This window comes from Papio anubis, chromosome 1 (genome assembly GCF_008728515.1).
Source record: "Papio anubis isolate 15944 chromosome 1, Panubis1.0, whole genome shotgun sequence".
Lineage (NCBI taxonomy): Eukaryota > Metazoa > Chordata > Mammalia > Primates > Cercopithecidae > Papio > Papio anubis.
Window position 1 is genome coordinate 43,167,042 of NC_044976.1, and position 15,433 is coordinate 43,182,474.

The 15,433-nt window shown below is 46.1% G+C and overlaps 1 protein-coding gene across 7 annotated transcripts in view; it reads left to right on the forward strand.

Moving 5' to 3' along the window:
• ARMH1 (armadillo like helical domain containing 1) overlaps window positions 1-15,433 on the forward strand; it is a 52,640-nt gene that overhangs the window by 1,178 nt on the left and 36,029 nt on the right. For 3 of the 7 annotated variants that reach the window (XM_031667880.1, XM_031667877.1, XM_031667876.1), the window contains exon 2: window positions 14,775-14,898. The gene's annotated coding sequence lies outside the window, so the exon portion shown is untranslated. Of the gene's footprint in view, window positions 1-215; window positions 239-756; window positions 4,778-9,473; window positions 11,212-14,774; window positions 14,899-15,433 lie in introns of those variants that run through there. The other 4 variants (XM_031667878.1, XM_031667883.1, XM_031667879.1 and 1 more) reach the window with 4 other exon arrangements.

Consider the following 15,433-nt stretch of genomic DNA (forward strand, 5'->3'; position numbering starts at 1 on the left):
AAGACCAGCCTGGCCAACATGGCAAAACCCCATCTCTACTAAAAATACAAAAATTAGCCAGGCATGGTGGTGGGCACCTGTAATCCCAGCTACTTGGGAGGCTGAGGCAGGAGAATGGCTTGAACCCGGGAGATAGAGGTGGCAGTGAGCCGAGATTGCGCCACTGCACTCCAGCCTGGGTGACGGAGTGAGACTCCATCTCAAAAACAAAAAAGACTCCCTTCAGGAGCTCAAAGAGGTGAATGTGCCAGAAATTACATGAAGCATACCCTAGCCAGGCTAGAGACTCATGTGAGGGGAACCTTGGAAAAATAGACCCAGATCCTGGAGAGTCTTTGATGCCAAGCTCAGCTTTGTGCTTACAGGTAGATCTTGCTGATGGTAAAAATTTTCCAATGCATTTTACACCCATGAGCACAAGGGCTTAGACTTTATCATTAAGACAGCAGGGAGTCATTGCAGGGCTTTAAGCAGGGGAGTAACAATCAGATTTGTGTCTAGAAAGATTAGTGCAGGGGGCCAGGCAAGGTGGCTCATGCCTGCAATCCCACCACTTTGGGAGGCCAAGGCAGGCAGATCACCTGAGGTCAGGAGTTTGAGACCAGCCTGGCCAACATGGCAAACCCTCGTCTCTACTGAAAATACAAAAATTACCTGGACATGGTGGCGGGTGCCTGTAATCCCAGCTACTCGGGAGGCTGAAGCAGGAGAATCGCTTGAATCCGGGAGGCGGTGGTTGCAGTGAGCCAAAATCGCACCACTGCGCTCCAGCCTGGGCAACAGACCAAGACTCCCTCTCAAAAAAAAGAAAGATTAGTGCAAGAACTGGATTGGGGATTGGGAGAAGGAGGGAGACCAGTTAGGAGGTTGTTTCAGTAGTGGGGAAGGATTATGGTAGCATAAAGCATGGAGTGGCAGCTGAAATGGAAAGGGGCAGAATGAATTCCTTAGACACCTACAGCAAGAAAAAACTGGACTTGGTTACTGATTGGGTATGGGGAAGTAAGGGAGATGAAGGATGACTTCTAGATTCCTGGTTTGGGCAAACAGGAAGGAGAGGAAGCAGGGTTTTTAGGAGAGGGTCAGCTCTGGGCATGGTGAGCTTGAGGTGCCAATGGAACATCCAAGTGGAGGTATCCAGAAGGCCATTGGATATGCCTAACTGGAGTTCGCCAGATAAGTCTAACTGGAAGTTGCAATGTGGGAGTCTTTGGGGCCTTATAGATGCCAGCCACACCAATAGATTTGTTGAGCTTGCCCAGGGAGTAAGTGTAGAGTCGGAAGAGACCTAGGACAGAATCCTGAGAAACACCCAAGTTTTGAGGGTCTGGCAAAGGAAGAGGAACCTGCAAAGGTAATCAAGATGAAGTGTCCAAAATGGTAAGAAGATCAGTAGTAGAATGTGGTGTTTCAGAAGCCAAGGAAGGAAAATGTTGAAGGCTTATGACTAATCAAGTAAAATGAGGCCTGAAATAATCCACTGGATGTAGAAACAAGGAAGTTGTTGGTGACCTTTGCAAGTACAGTTTCAGTGGAGTGATGGGAGCAGAGGTCAAATTACAGCAGTTTGAGAGGCAGATGGGATTGAGGAAGTGAAGATTCATGTAAGATACATTTTCAGAAAGCTTGGCTATTTAGAAGAAAAAAGAAGGCAATAGCCAGAAGGAAACGCAGGTTTTTATTTGGATGGGAGAAATGTTGGTGTAGATCCAGCAAGAGGGGAAAAGGTAAAATTATAAGGGAAAGAAGATAACTGAGAATAGTGCCCCTGAAAAAAAGGCTTCACCAAAGTGTTGGTGAAGAAATTCACTTAGAAGGGTGGAGGAATATTTGTTTTGTGGCAGAAGGGAAGCATTATGTTGAGGTTAATTGGTAGGTTTAGTGACAGGAAGTTGAGGGAATTCTTCTTTGATGGTTTCCATTTTCTCTGTCATATAAGAACATGATATCAGCCAGTGAGAGTGGGATTGGAGATAGTGTGCGAGATTGAAAAGAGCAGAGAAAGATTGAAATATCAGCAGTGGAGAGTGGCAGTGAGATGACTAAGGTAGCAAACAGATTTCTGGGCAGTTATGATGGCCCTGTTGAGGTTAGTGACCGTCAATTTTCAAGAGCAGCGGTCTGCAAGGTTGTGTAATATGCATTTTTCCCTCAACAACATTCAGCCACCTAGTGGTGGGTACAGAGAGATTAGTTTAATTGATCTAGGTTTGAGTTTTACCGGGCGGATAGATGGAAGGACAAAGGACAAGGAAGTTGAAGATTGTGGTAAAACAGTGATTGAAATGAAGGACCTTAGTATCTAAACTGGATAGGAGAGTGAAAAAGAATGTATGGACTAGAGGTCCCAGTGAAGTCAGAGAATCCGTATCTGAGATCATTGAATGAGAAAGTTGTGATCAGAAAGTGGAAGAATGAAGTTTGAGTAGTTTCCGGTGATGACAAGGTCCAGGGTGTGGCCGTGGGAGTCAGGGGCCAAAGTGGAGTACAGGAGACACTCAGGATGCTGACGTGGCCACTGAACTCCCCCTGGATGATAGGAAGACTTGAGGGGAGGGAAGGGAAGAAGATGCCTGTGAGCTAGGTACCAGTCTTTGATGGGTAGAGCAAGTTTTTGTGGAGTCTCTAGGTGACAGCATGAGGAGGGGCAAAGGCTGAGACAGCTAAATGGTATGACCCTTGAAGTAGTAAGGGCTTTTACAAGAAGGAGGTGGAATAAGGAACTGAGTTGGGCTTTGGCAAGGAGACATGAGGCCCCCTCCTAACTGTGAAATCCTGGGGGTGTAAGAGTCTAAACAGCTTCTACCAGGAGGGCCTTGCAGAAGGGGAGCCCTGGGGTAGGGCCAGCTTTGGATGCAGGCTGGAGGTGGGCGGGTGACTGGAGAGGCTGAGAATGGAGGAGACTTAGCTGATTGGGAAGAAGGGTTTTCAAGAGCAGAGTAAAAAGGTTGGGAAGGGAAGGAAGGCTGGGAAATGGGTCAAGGAAGATGAAGCATAGAGCAATGAAGGGGCGAGGAGAATGTGGTTGACCTTGCCAGTTACATGTTGTGGAGAGAGGATGAGAGATGATGAAGGTCTGTGGAGCGGGGTTGGAGGCAGAAGTGAGTCTGGGGAGAAGAAGAGTGGGGGCTGTGGGTAGGGATGAAGCAAGTGTGGAGAAGATGAAGGCAGAGGATTTCATAGGAAGGAGATGGGGAGTTCCTGTGGGGAGAGGATGGAGAAAATGGACAGATGTGGGGAAAATATGGGGGCAGATTGGAGTCTACCAGGAAGTGATGGGTAGCAGGGGTAGGGGTGTCTGTCAGGGTATGAGTGGGGAGCAGAAGAGGGTCCGTGAGAAGGAAGTGACAAATTGAAGTGCATATGCCCCTGGGAGAGAAGTAAGGACACCTTGTTTGGAAGTTTGAGGAGATAATGTTTCTCTCTCCCTGTCTCTGAATGGAGAACTAAGAGTGAGGAGTCAGGGATGGGAGCCCAAGGGGAAGGCCTGTCTCATTCTGCATGTGAAACCTACAGGAATAGGAGACAGTGACTCGCTTGTTGTCTCCAAGGCCATTTGGGGACAGTGAGCCAGGCTGGCAACCCATGCCTTGGAGGCCTCTTGCGTTCAGAAGGTGTCTTTTGATTTCAGGGGGTTGGGGAAGCCCTCTGGGAAATTTTATTTAGAAACAAGACCTATTGACCTCTTGATTTTTAATACCTCCCCTTCGCTTGTTGCTAAGGACCTTTGGCTTAGCGTGAGAGCTGGGGCTTTTGAGATTGTGTGATTTTAGTTTCCTTGCATGAAGAAGAACCATTTGGCCACTATAGAAATGATTTATGGATGAGTCCAGATTTATTAATCACCTCTGAAGATGGAGAGGAAATTAAAAACAAAGAGTCCAGTCTGGGCTGAAGACAAAGTAGGTCTGTCATCCTTGCAGAAGACGTTTCCAAGGTTAGAAGGCCACGAACAAACCAATTTGGACCGAGGTTCCTAATCTGGATTTTTAATTTTGCGTGCTTGATTTTTCGCACCATTTTCTCTCCGAGGTAAAATAATGACTATTTTAATTGGCTGCCACTTACAGAGAGATCCCAATAAGCATGATGGCATACATATATTTTTCTCTGGCATTCCATGTGTGCTCCAGTTCTTATGACCAAGCTGGTGAAGCTGACTTTTACTGCATGCTGCATGCCATGATCAGTTGACTATAAATTAAATCCTCTTTTCCAAAAGCCATTTTCCATTAGTGCTAATTTGTTTGCTTCTCATTTCCACTGATCATTAGAGTCTCTGGTTGTGAGCACCAAATTGGAAATAATTTCTTTGACATTTCAAAAAAATTTCTCCCCTTCTTGAATGCCATTTGGCTGCAGCTAAATAACATTATGGTTTGCAGAAGAACAGTTCACTCCAATTACAATTTAACTGACCGTTCATGGCACTGAATCCCTGTCCTTAGTGTCCAAAGATGACACCGCTGCTGACACTGCTATTTCCTGTCATAGATGTAAAACACCTCATAGACTTTGCACTGGCCTTCTTGGATGGAGATTCTGCCACTCCGCACATGGCAGCTTTGGGAAGTTGGTAGTTTTATGGACCTGCATATCATGGACATTCAGATCTAACCATCTCAACAGGAGCTGGCTGATTTCTTCACACATTCACTCAGTGAGCCTTTATTCAACATCTATTTTGTGCCAAGCATTATGCCAGGCCCTAAGGACACAGAGACAGGGAAGACCAACTCCTGCCCTTGAGGAACTCACACTCTAGTGGGAAGGATGGGTAAGTTTTACAGCATAGTAGAGGAAGAGGTGGCATGGATGGGACCAGAACTGCAAACCCCAAAGGAACCTGGCCATTCCGATGGCAGAGCAACACTGAGATGCAGAGGGCCCTGGAAGGGCCTGGGGAGTTGAGAGTGCAAGGTTGTTGTAATGTGGAAGTGACTAGAGATGAAGTTAGACTGGGCCCAAGTTTGTTTGTTTGTTTGTTGTTTTGAGACAGAGTCTCACTCTGTCACCCAGGCTGGAGGTCAATGGCACGGTCTCGGCTCACTGCAACCTTAGCCTCCCAGGTTCAAGTGATTGTCGCGCCTCAGCCTCCCGAGTAGCTGGGACTACAGGTGCATGCCACCACACCTGGCTCATTTTCGTATTTTTAGTAGAGATGGGGTTTCACTATGTTGGCCAGGCTGGTCTTGAACTCCTGACCTCATGATCCACCCACTTCAGCCTCCTAAAGTGCTGGGATTATCGGCGTGAGCCACAGCACCCAGCTGGGGCCAAGTTTTGAATGGCCCTGAGTGTCATATTGAGTTTAGACTTTATCTAGTAGGCCACAGTGAGCTAATGGAGAAATTTGGGAGTGAAGCAAGTAGGAAGGGTAGAAGCTTAAGGAAAAAGTAGTTAGGGGATGGCTTTGTATATTTATTTGGGTTGGTGGGAATTGAGCAAGTGTTTAAGAAGAATCAGGGAAGATGGGAAGATTGAAGATGGGGCAGAATCTAGCGCGCACGCAGAGGGTGGGTGCTGATATGATGATGTTAAGAGGAGAGGGTTGTGCTTGTTGGCCCCTATATTCTCTGTGAAGTTGGAAGCAAAGTTATCCAGGCATCCTCCTTGATTCCTCCCGTCTTTCATCTGCCACAGCCAGTCAGTCACCAGGTCCTGTTTGTTCAAACTGTGTGACGTTTCTACTTCTCTCCAACCCTAATATCATCAGCATCTTTGGCAAGGCCGTAGGAATGACTTCCTAACTGGTGCCCCCCTCCAGCTTGCCCCCTTCTGATCCCCTTTCTACACTACAGTCAAGATATTTGTAAAACAAAGTCTTTTCTTGTCCCTCTCGCTTTAACCCTTCAGGACCTGTTCATTGCCCTCAGGGTGGAGTGTGAACCTTGCAGCCAGCATATGAGGCCCTTCGTTCTCTGGCCTCTGCCTGATTTTCCAGCCTCACCTCCTGCTGCTTCCATCTTCACACTGTGCTCCAGCTCTTCTGAGCAATCTCAATAATAAAAATAAGAGCTAAGTTTTACTGAGGGTTTTCGACACGTTAGATAGTTTATTGACCCTTATGAAACATTACTACCTCTTCACAATTAAGGAAACCGAAACCTAAAGAGGTTAACTAATTTGCCTAAGGTCACATAGCCAGGAAGTGGAAGATCATCCAAAACCACAGTCTGTGTTCCTAACCACTGTCTCTACTGCCTCCCACTTGCAATTCTTTATGTCCTACACTCCCACCTCTGAGCCATTGCAGATTTGATTCCCTCTACCTAAAAGACACTTTCCTCACCTCTTCCATAGCTGCAGATTGCTTTTCAGCCTGGATGACATCTCCTCTGGAAAGCCCTTCACTGCAGCCAGCACCCAAACCAAAGCCAGGTTAGGTGTCCCTCTCTCTCATTCTAGCATGTCTTGTACCTACTCCATCACAGCACTTGCCACGCTATTGGAATTGAAATCACCTCTTTACAAGGCTCTATGCCACCCTCAAACTGTACTTGCGGGCAGGGACTGTCTTTTTTACATTTATCCCCAAAGGCCTAGGATAAGGCGTGGGACATACTTGTCACTATTTGTTGAAGTTAGTGAGGTTGGAGGTGGGGCAGAGGGATTCCTAGTCATGTCTGAATGTCTTAATGAGGCAACTTACTGAGGACTTTCAATATTTTGTGACAATATAATGTGACACCGGAGACTCAAATAATGCAGGGAGGTAGCAGCCAGAGACTTAGGCAAACCAAAAGAAGATGCCATGATAAAGAGGTGTCAAGCAAGAAAGCATTTTGAGTAAGAGGAATGGTCAATGATATTAGCTGTTGCAGTAAGAGGGACAAATGAGCAAAGTACTAAGACATCCTCACTGAACTGGGCAATTCAGAGGTTACCGGAGACGTTGGCTAACGTGATGGAAGGGAGGTGGCAGGGTAGAAGCCCAGCTGTGATGGGTTAAGGAGAGAATGGTCAGTGGGGAAACAGAAAAGAGTATGAACACTGTTTTTCAGAAGCTTTGCTGTGAAGTCAGAGAACCAGAGAGATGATGAAGAGAATGTGAGGTTGAGGTTTTTGTCTTCGTTTTTGCTTATTTTTGTTTAAAGATAGGCAAAACTTAGGCCAGGCACAGTGGGTGGTTCACTCCTATAATCCCAGAATCCCAGCACTTTGGGAGGCCAGGGTGGGAGGATTGCTTGAGGCTAGAGGTTCCAAACCAGCCTGGGCAACATAGTGAGGCTCCATTTCTTTTTTCTTTTCTTTTTTTTTTTTTTTTTGAGACGGAGTCTCGCTCTATTGCCCAGGCTGGAGTGCAGTGGCGTAATCTTGGCTCACTGCAAGCTCCACCTCTTGGATTCACGCCATTCTCCCGCCTCAGCCTCCTGAGTAGCTGAGACTACAGGCGTCTGCCACCACACCCGGCTAATTTTGTATTTTTTAGTAGAGATGGGGTTTCACCATGTTAGCCAAGATGGTCTCAATCTCCTAACCTCGTGATCCAACTGCCTCGGCCTCCCAAAGTGCTGGAATTACAGGCGTGAGCCACTGTTCCTGGCCGTGAGGCTCCGTTTCTAAAAAATTTTTTAAGTTAGCCAGGCATGGTGGTGTACACCCTTAGTCCTAGCTACTCAGGAGGCTGAGGCAGGAGGATCGCTTGAGCCCAGTAGTTCAAGACTGCACTGAGCTATGATGGTGCTGTGCACTCCAGCCTGGATGACAGAGTGAGCCCCTATCTCGAATAAATACATTGATAAATAATAATAAAGATAGGTAAAAATCAAGGCTAACAAGAAAAATGCCTAAATAGAGGGGTTGAGGATACAAGGGAGGTAGGAGTAATGAGTAGAATGAGGGCCCTGAGGAGGCAGGGTGGATGGATGCAGAGCTCTGGTAGATGGCTAGAGGAGAGGAGAAGGATGGGTGTGAATAGAGATGAAGAAAGAAGAGGAGTATGATGGCATTCTTTTTTTTTTTTTTTTTTTTTTGAGACGGAGTCTCGCTCTGCCGCCCAGGCTGGAGTGCAGTGGCCGGATCTCAGCTCACTGCAAGCTCCGCCTCCCGGGTTCACGCCATTCTCCTGCCTCAGCCTCCGGAGTAGCTGGGACTACAGGCGCCCGCCACTGCGCCCGGCTAGTTTTTTGTATTTTTTAGTAGAGACGGGGTTTCACCGTGTTAGCCAGGATGGTCTCGATCTCCTGACCTTGTGATCCGCCCGTCTCGGCCTCCCAAAGTGCTGGGATTACAGGCTTGAGCCACCGCGCCCGGCCTAGATGGCATTCTTACCTAATGGCCTGTAACTTTCTTTGTTAAACCCAAAAGTAGGTCATCTGAGAATAGATGGAAGAGGTGGGAAGGTAAGGAGCTTGGAATTGTAGACTTCACAGGAGGGATGGTGCTAGCCAGTCACAGATTTGGGGTGTGGGTCTTGGGTATGAAAGCTGCATTGGCTGGAGGTGAAAGCTGGAGGTCGCTGGAGTCTGCATTCCGTGTCTGTCCTCTGTGCGCCAACAGAACCTGGGATATATCCCATCAAAGAGCTCTCCGCTGTTCGTTAAAATCACCTTTTTGCTTGTCTCTCTGCCCTGCCAGTCTGTAAGCACCCTAGGGCAAGGTCTATGTTTGTCACATTAGCCAATCCCAAGCCCAGTGCTTGGCTCAGAGTTGGCACCTGGGAATCTGTTTAATTAATTAATGTGCAGAGCTAAGGAAATTAAAGTGTGCATTCTGAGCACAGTGTGTTGGATGTCAGTTTAAATAACTCTTATTGAGTGCCCGTGATTTGCCAGAGACCATGCTAGCCACCCAAATTACAAAGATGGAGCACATTGATGTTGAAATTGCCTAGTGGCTCTTGAGTAAACAGGAAGGCTTGCGTGTCGAAGTCATTGATCAGCACTGAGGCAAGGTAGAAAGGGAAAGACAGACGGCCTGACCTCAGAGGAGGAGGAAGGGTTCAGGAACGGTAGTAGGGATTTAGAGAATGGTGTTTATGGTGTAGGATAGTGGGCAGCCCCCTTCCCAATTTAGAAGCAGCAGCATGGGTTGAGGCAAGGGGTGGGGTGGGGTGTCAGGTTTCACTTGGGGCCGAATTTAGATGGAAATTCTTTGGCCTGAAATGTTTGAAATTGTATCCTCAGGTAGTAAGGAACCATTGAAGAGTTTGAAGCAGGGTAATCTGTCAGATTTGTACTTTTAAAAATCTCACATCAAAGCCTGGCCTGGTGCCTCACACCTGTAATCCCAATACTTTGGGAGGCTGAGGCAGGAGGATTGCTTGAGCCCAGGAGTTTGATACCAGCCTGGGCAACAAAGCAAGACCCCACCACTACAAAAAATAAACAAATATAAAAATTAGGTGGGCATGGTGGCATGCACCTGTAGTCCCAGCTACTCAGGAGGCTGAAGTGGGAGGATCACTCGAGCCCAGGAGGTTGAGGCTGCAGTGAGTTATGATCATGCCACTGCATTCCAGCCTGTGTGACAAAGCAAGGCCCTGTCTCAAAAAAAATAAAATAAAAATAAAAAAACTCACATCACCGTGGAGTTTAGGCTGGGGCAAGCCTGAAGACCAGTAGGAGGCTGTTGCAGTAATCCATATGAGGAACAACGGTGTGAAACTAAAATAGTGGCAGTGGAGGTGAAGATAGATAGACTGATCTCAGGGAGATTTAGGACATATAGTTGGCAGGAGCTGGCAACAGTTCAGATGAGGGCAAGGGAGAGGAATAAGTCAAAGACAACTTTTGGCTGGCTAGGAGGGTGGTGACCCAAGCACTGAAATAGGACCAACACAGGGCAAGGGGCAGGTGTGAGTTGATGAGCTCAGTTTGGGACCTATTGACTTGAGGAGCCTGTGACACATACCAGTGAAGAGTCTGCCAGTCACTTAAGTACATAAAGAGATCTGGAACTCAGTTGGGAGGCCCAGACTGAGAAGACGAATTTGAGAGTCGTGTGCCTATAGATGTAATTTGAAGTGATGGGGTGAATGAGGTCATCCAGGGATTACAAAGCATGAGAAGAGAACTGAGAATGGGAAAACGACCTGCAAAGGCAGTATCCTGCAAAGGCAACTGAGGATTCAGAGTGTGGAGTAGAACCAGGGGAGACTGGGGTTAGGGAAAGAGTTCTGAGAAGAGTCAGAGTCATTCACAATCCATCAGAGACCGAGCACGGTGGGACGGTGAGCTAACCACTAAATTTGACAAGAGATTATTGGTGACACCTTGGAGCACAGAGGAGAACAGGATCCATGCCCTTGGCTTAGTGGGGGAAACCCTGGACTTTGGAGTTATATACAGATCCCATTCCTATCCCTATTTAGCTTTGAGACCTTCAATAAATGAGCAAACCCTTCTAACCCTTAGTTTCTTCATCTGAAAATTGTGGATAATGATGACCTCATGAGGATCTTAAGAGGATTAAAACAAAGAATATAGGCCAGGTGTGGTGACTCACACCTGTAATTCCAGCAGTTTGGGAGGCCAAGGTGGGAAGATAGCTTGAGGCCAGGAGTTTGAGATCAGCCTAGGCAACACAGAGAGAGCCTATCTCTATAAACAAAAACAACCACAGAGAGAGAGAGAAAGAGAGAGAGTATGGTGTATGGATAGCTCTTAATCAATACTCAAAAAATGTCAGTTTCTTCTCCCTGCCTTCATTCCTTCTCCCTTCACCAGGAAAAACAGCTAACATCCCTTTTTCCTTAGCAGTCAACAAGCTTACATACAAAATTTATCCCAGCAACTGACTCTTGAAATTGACACATTTTGCTCTTTTTTCCATTGTTTTCATCTTATTAATTATTTTTTAAAATGGTAGTTAATGGGTCTTTTTTTTTTTACCCTCATCAAGCTTACTATTAAAGAAAAGTTGAGGTAAATAATACATGGCTGGAGGCTCTTAACTAAATATACTTAATGTCTTTTATCTCCCCCTACTTCTCAAAAACCTCAGTGACATAACCCCGCTGAAGAAATATAAAAAGGCATTCAGTCACAAAAGTTCACAGAAGGAGGCAACAGGAGATGAAAGAATTCAACAAATATTTGGAAGGTAGAAGGCAGGCGCAGGGAGGTTAACCGACTTGAAGCAGAGGAAATTGCAAGCAAGTGCCAAAAAGAGGAGCTTACCAACAAGAAACCAGCCAATTCAGCCAGTTTGAGCTCTAAGAGGCTTAATGATTGAAAGCACAAATTACCACCGAAAGTCAGAAATGAGGTATGGAGCCCAACCTAGGGGAATTCACTGACCTCTGTGTGCAGAGCACTTCGCCCGCACTCCAGAGCCTCAACCGCCAAGAAAGAAATGACTCTCAACTCTCTTGCTGCATGAAGAGGAAGGAAGTTGGGCTCTGTAGGCCTCCTTGCACAGGGACCTCAGGCAGAGTTTGAAGGGCAGGAATGAGACATCGAGTGGAAAACTGATCAGCAGAGGGAAGGTCTGCACACAGCATTGCGTGAGCCCTTCCCCCACCTGACTCCCAACATGCCATGGCAAGGTGTCTGTCATAGCACCCCTACTCTCTCACCCTCCCTGGGAAAGTAGGAAGGTCTTCTCCAGAGACCCTGATATCTCTATGAGGGGGTTAAAAAAAAACCCTCCACTGGCTGATGTTTATGAATTCCCCAGTGAGAAGACTAGTTGCCTAATAAATATCCAAACACTGAAGGATACAGTGATTTAAAGAGCCCACCAAGGGCTTACTATAGTAAATGAAAAAAGACCTTCACCAAAGCATATCATCATACAACTTCAGAAAGATTTCAAAATCATCAGGAGTGAAAAAAAATAGACAAAGGCACAGGAATCAGAATGACTTCACATTTCTCATCAGCAACAGCAACTGCGGAGGGTGAACTTGAGGGAGGCTTTTATTTATTTATTTATTTATTTATTTATTTATTTATTTTGAGACACAGTCTTGCTCTGTTGCCCAGCCTGGGGTGCAGTGGTGGGATCACAGATCACTATAGCCCCAACATCCTGGTCTCATTCGATCCTCCCACCTCAGCCACCTTAGCCTCCCAAGTAGCTGAAAGTACAAGTGTGTGCCATTGTACCAGGCTAATTTGGGGGTGGAGGGATGGAGGTCTCACTGTGTTGCCCAGGCTGGTCGCAAACTCCTGGGCTCAAGTGATCCTCCTGCCTCAGCCTCCCAACATACTGGAATTATAGACATGAGCCACCACATCTGGCTAGATAGTCTTTTCTTTTTTTTTTTTTTTTTGAGACAGAGTCTCACTCTGTCACCAGGCTAGAGTGCCAGAGAGTGCAGTGGCACAATCTGGCTCACTGCAACTTCCACTTCCCGGGTTCAAGGGATTCTCCTGCCTCAGCCTCCCAAGTAGCTGGGACTACAGTTGCGTGACACCACGCCTGGCTAATTTTTGTATTTTTAGTAGAGATGGGGTTTCACCATGTTGGCCAGGATGGTCTCAATCTCTTGACCTCATGATCTGCCCGCCTCAGCCTCCCCAAGTGCTGGGATTACAGGCGTGAGCCACCGCACCCAGACCAGATAGCTTATTTCTAATACGGAGTTATATACCCAGCCAATCCAACATGTGGTCAAAAACGGTATTTTTAGACCTTCCAGGACAAAACAAGGGAGTACACAAAGAAGGAAGAAGATGTGAGAGCCAGGAAATGGGCATCCATCGAAAAACTCGGCAAAAGGAAATCCCGACATTTACATACCAGCCTTAGTGAGCAACTAGTCTAAACTATAGTAGAAAGAGATCTGTGGGACAGAGGTTTCCAGGAAAAGATGGAATTAATCAGTTACGAATTGAACATTTGGAAGAATTATCACTACATATTTGGAACATTTGGAAGAAAATAGCCCTTGGTACTTCAAACCAAACAATAGAAAAAACAAAATGACAATTATTAACTCCAGATAAAACCAAACTGTAAGAAAAAAATGTAATAGTAGTTTGCTACTTGAGTGAAGAGTTTATTTACTTGATCAATCATGTTAATATGCCGGGCGCGGCAGCTCACACCTGTAATCCCAGCACTTTGGGAGACCGAGGCAGGCAGATCACTTGAGCTCAGGATTTTGAGACCAGCCTGGCCAGCACAGCAAAATCCCATCTCTACTAAAAATACAAAAATTAGCCAGGCGTGGTGACACATGCCTGTAATCCCAGCTACTCAGGAGTCTGAGGCAGGAGCATCGCAGGAACCTGGGAGGCAGAGCCTGCAGTGAGCCGAGATCATACCACTGCACTCCAGTCTAGGTGACAGAGTGAGACTGCATCTCATAAAATAGTAATAATAATAATGTAAACACTATAGATTTAACTGTAAAGTATGGCAAATTATGTTAGAGGATAGAAAGAGAAAAAATGGGAGTTAGAGTGGAGCTAATCAAACTGATTCCTCTGCTGGGCAAGGTGGCATGCACCTGTAGCCCCAGCTACTCAGGAGGCTGAGGCAGGAGGACTGCTTGAGGCCAGAAGTTTGAGGCTGCATGCAGTATGCTATGATCATACCTGTGAATAGCCATCGCACTCCAGGCCAGGCAACATAGTGAGATCCCATCTCAGAAAAAAAAAAAATGAAGACCTAATTCCTCAACTGCCAGAACAATAAATACATAAATATTACCTAAGGTTGATACATCGAATGATAGCAGTGTATTAGTTTGCTAGAGCTGCCATAACAAAGTGTTATAGACTAGATAACTTAAATGACAGAAATTCATCATCTCACAGTTCTGGAGGCCAGAAAGCTGAGATCAAGTTGTCACAGGGTTGATTTTCTCTGAGGCCTCTTCCCTTGGCTTGCAGATGGCCATCTTTTCCCTGTGTCTTCACTGGTTTTCTCTCTGTGTGTCTGTATCCTAATCACCGCTTATAAGGACACCAGTCATATTGGATAAGGGCCCACCCTAATGACATAGTTTAAGCCTAATTTCGTCTTTAAATACCATAGCTGCAGTTACAACCACATCCTGAGGTACTGGTGGTTAGGACTTCAACATAGGAATTTAGGGAAAACACAGTTCAGCCCATAACAAGCAGTATAAGCTCGTTATTTGGAAATACAAGGGTAAACAGCAGAAGAAATAGCCAAAAGAGTTTAAAGTGGCCTCTGTGAGGAGAGACTGGAGGGCAGCAAAGGGTGAGGCAGGTGCTATTACTATTTGATTTTTTCAAAATAGCAAGTGGCGGAGCTGAGCCTTGAACCCAGTCTGACTCCACATCTCATGTTCTTCCACTCTCTCCCAAGCGTAGGAGCTCCTCCAGGGCCCTGCAGTGCCGTATTCATCTCTGCGTCTCCCATGGTACCTTACACAGAGCCGTATGATGGGCCTTCAGCACATACATAAGATTTACAGCTGCATCACAGTGACTTTTAAAGCTGCCATTTGTTGATGCTTCTTTTCCTGTCTTCAAAGAAGATAGGGGAGACTGAGGTCCAAGGAAACATGGAGGAGCCGTAATGTGGAGTGCCCTGCTTAGAGTTCCCTGCCTTTGGTGTCCTGGAATCGCTGGGTGCATCTCTAATAGCACATTGAGTTTTGATACTAGAAAGGGTCCATTTAAGGCAGGGTCGGGGCACAGGATGCTTTCCTGCCTGATAAAGCTAGTGGTGGTGTCTCAACCCCACCTCCCTGGGGTCTAGAACAGATATTCACCCCATTTTCTTGGTGTCAGTTTGGCCGTTGAAGGCAGCCAGAGCTCCCTAAGTTATTCACAGACTTAGGACTGCAATGGCATTCACAGTGATTGACGCATGATCCCATGAGGGGCTTTGTTCATTTTTGTGTTTAGGTTGGTCTGCAGTCATTCACCTGGTTCTTAAGTCCAGCTAGATTTCGTGGTTGTCTCCATCCCAGAGGCTGCGTGGACGCCCTTCTGGAAGCACACATCCCATGTCCTCTGGGGAGCAGTAGAGGTTGGTGTGTATGTATGTCTGTCTCCGCATGCCTCAGATTACTGCTTCCTAATAAAATTCTGATAGCTGGGCCCCATCAATATCTCAAATACATGTGAGCAAACGTTAATTTAGAATCAATTTTAGGATGTTTCAGACTGTAAAGTCCTTTTAACTAGATCTCTGGCGAAGATGTAGAAGCACTTTATGGGACTGTAAATTTCATGTTGAACAGTCTTCGTGAAATACACATCTCTCCTACACACAAGCTGTTCTCTCCATATCAATCATGGCCCCTGCAAGTAATGTTTCACAAATATTCTGTAAATCACAGAAAACCCCATGATAATGTGAAATATGACTTTCACTTGTCTGTTAGACAAAAGAATCGCACATGCCTCTCTCCCATCAGCACTAACATTTGTTATGGATAATAACACTTTCAATCACAACTATTTTTGGAAAACGGGGTTATCTTAAACCTTCCCTCCCCCACTGAAAACACTCTCCCAAGGACACAGACTCCTACAAACCACAGCCTATTAATCCAACTATG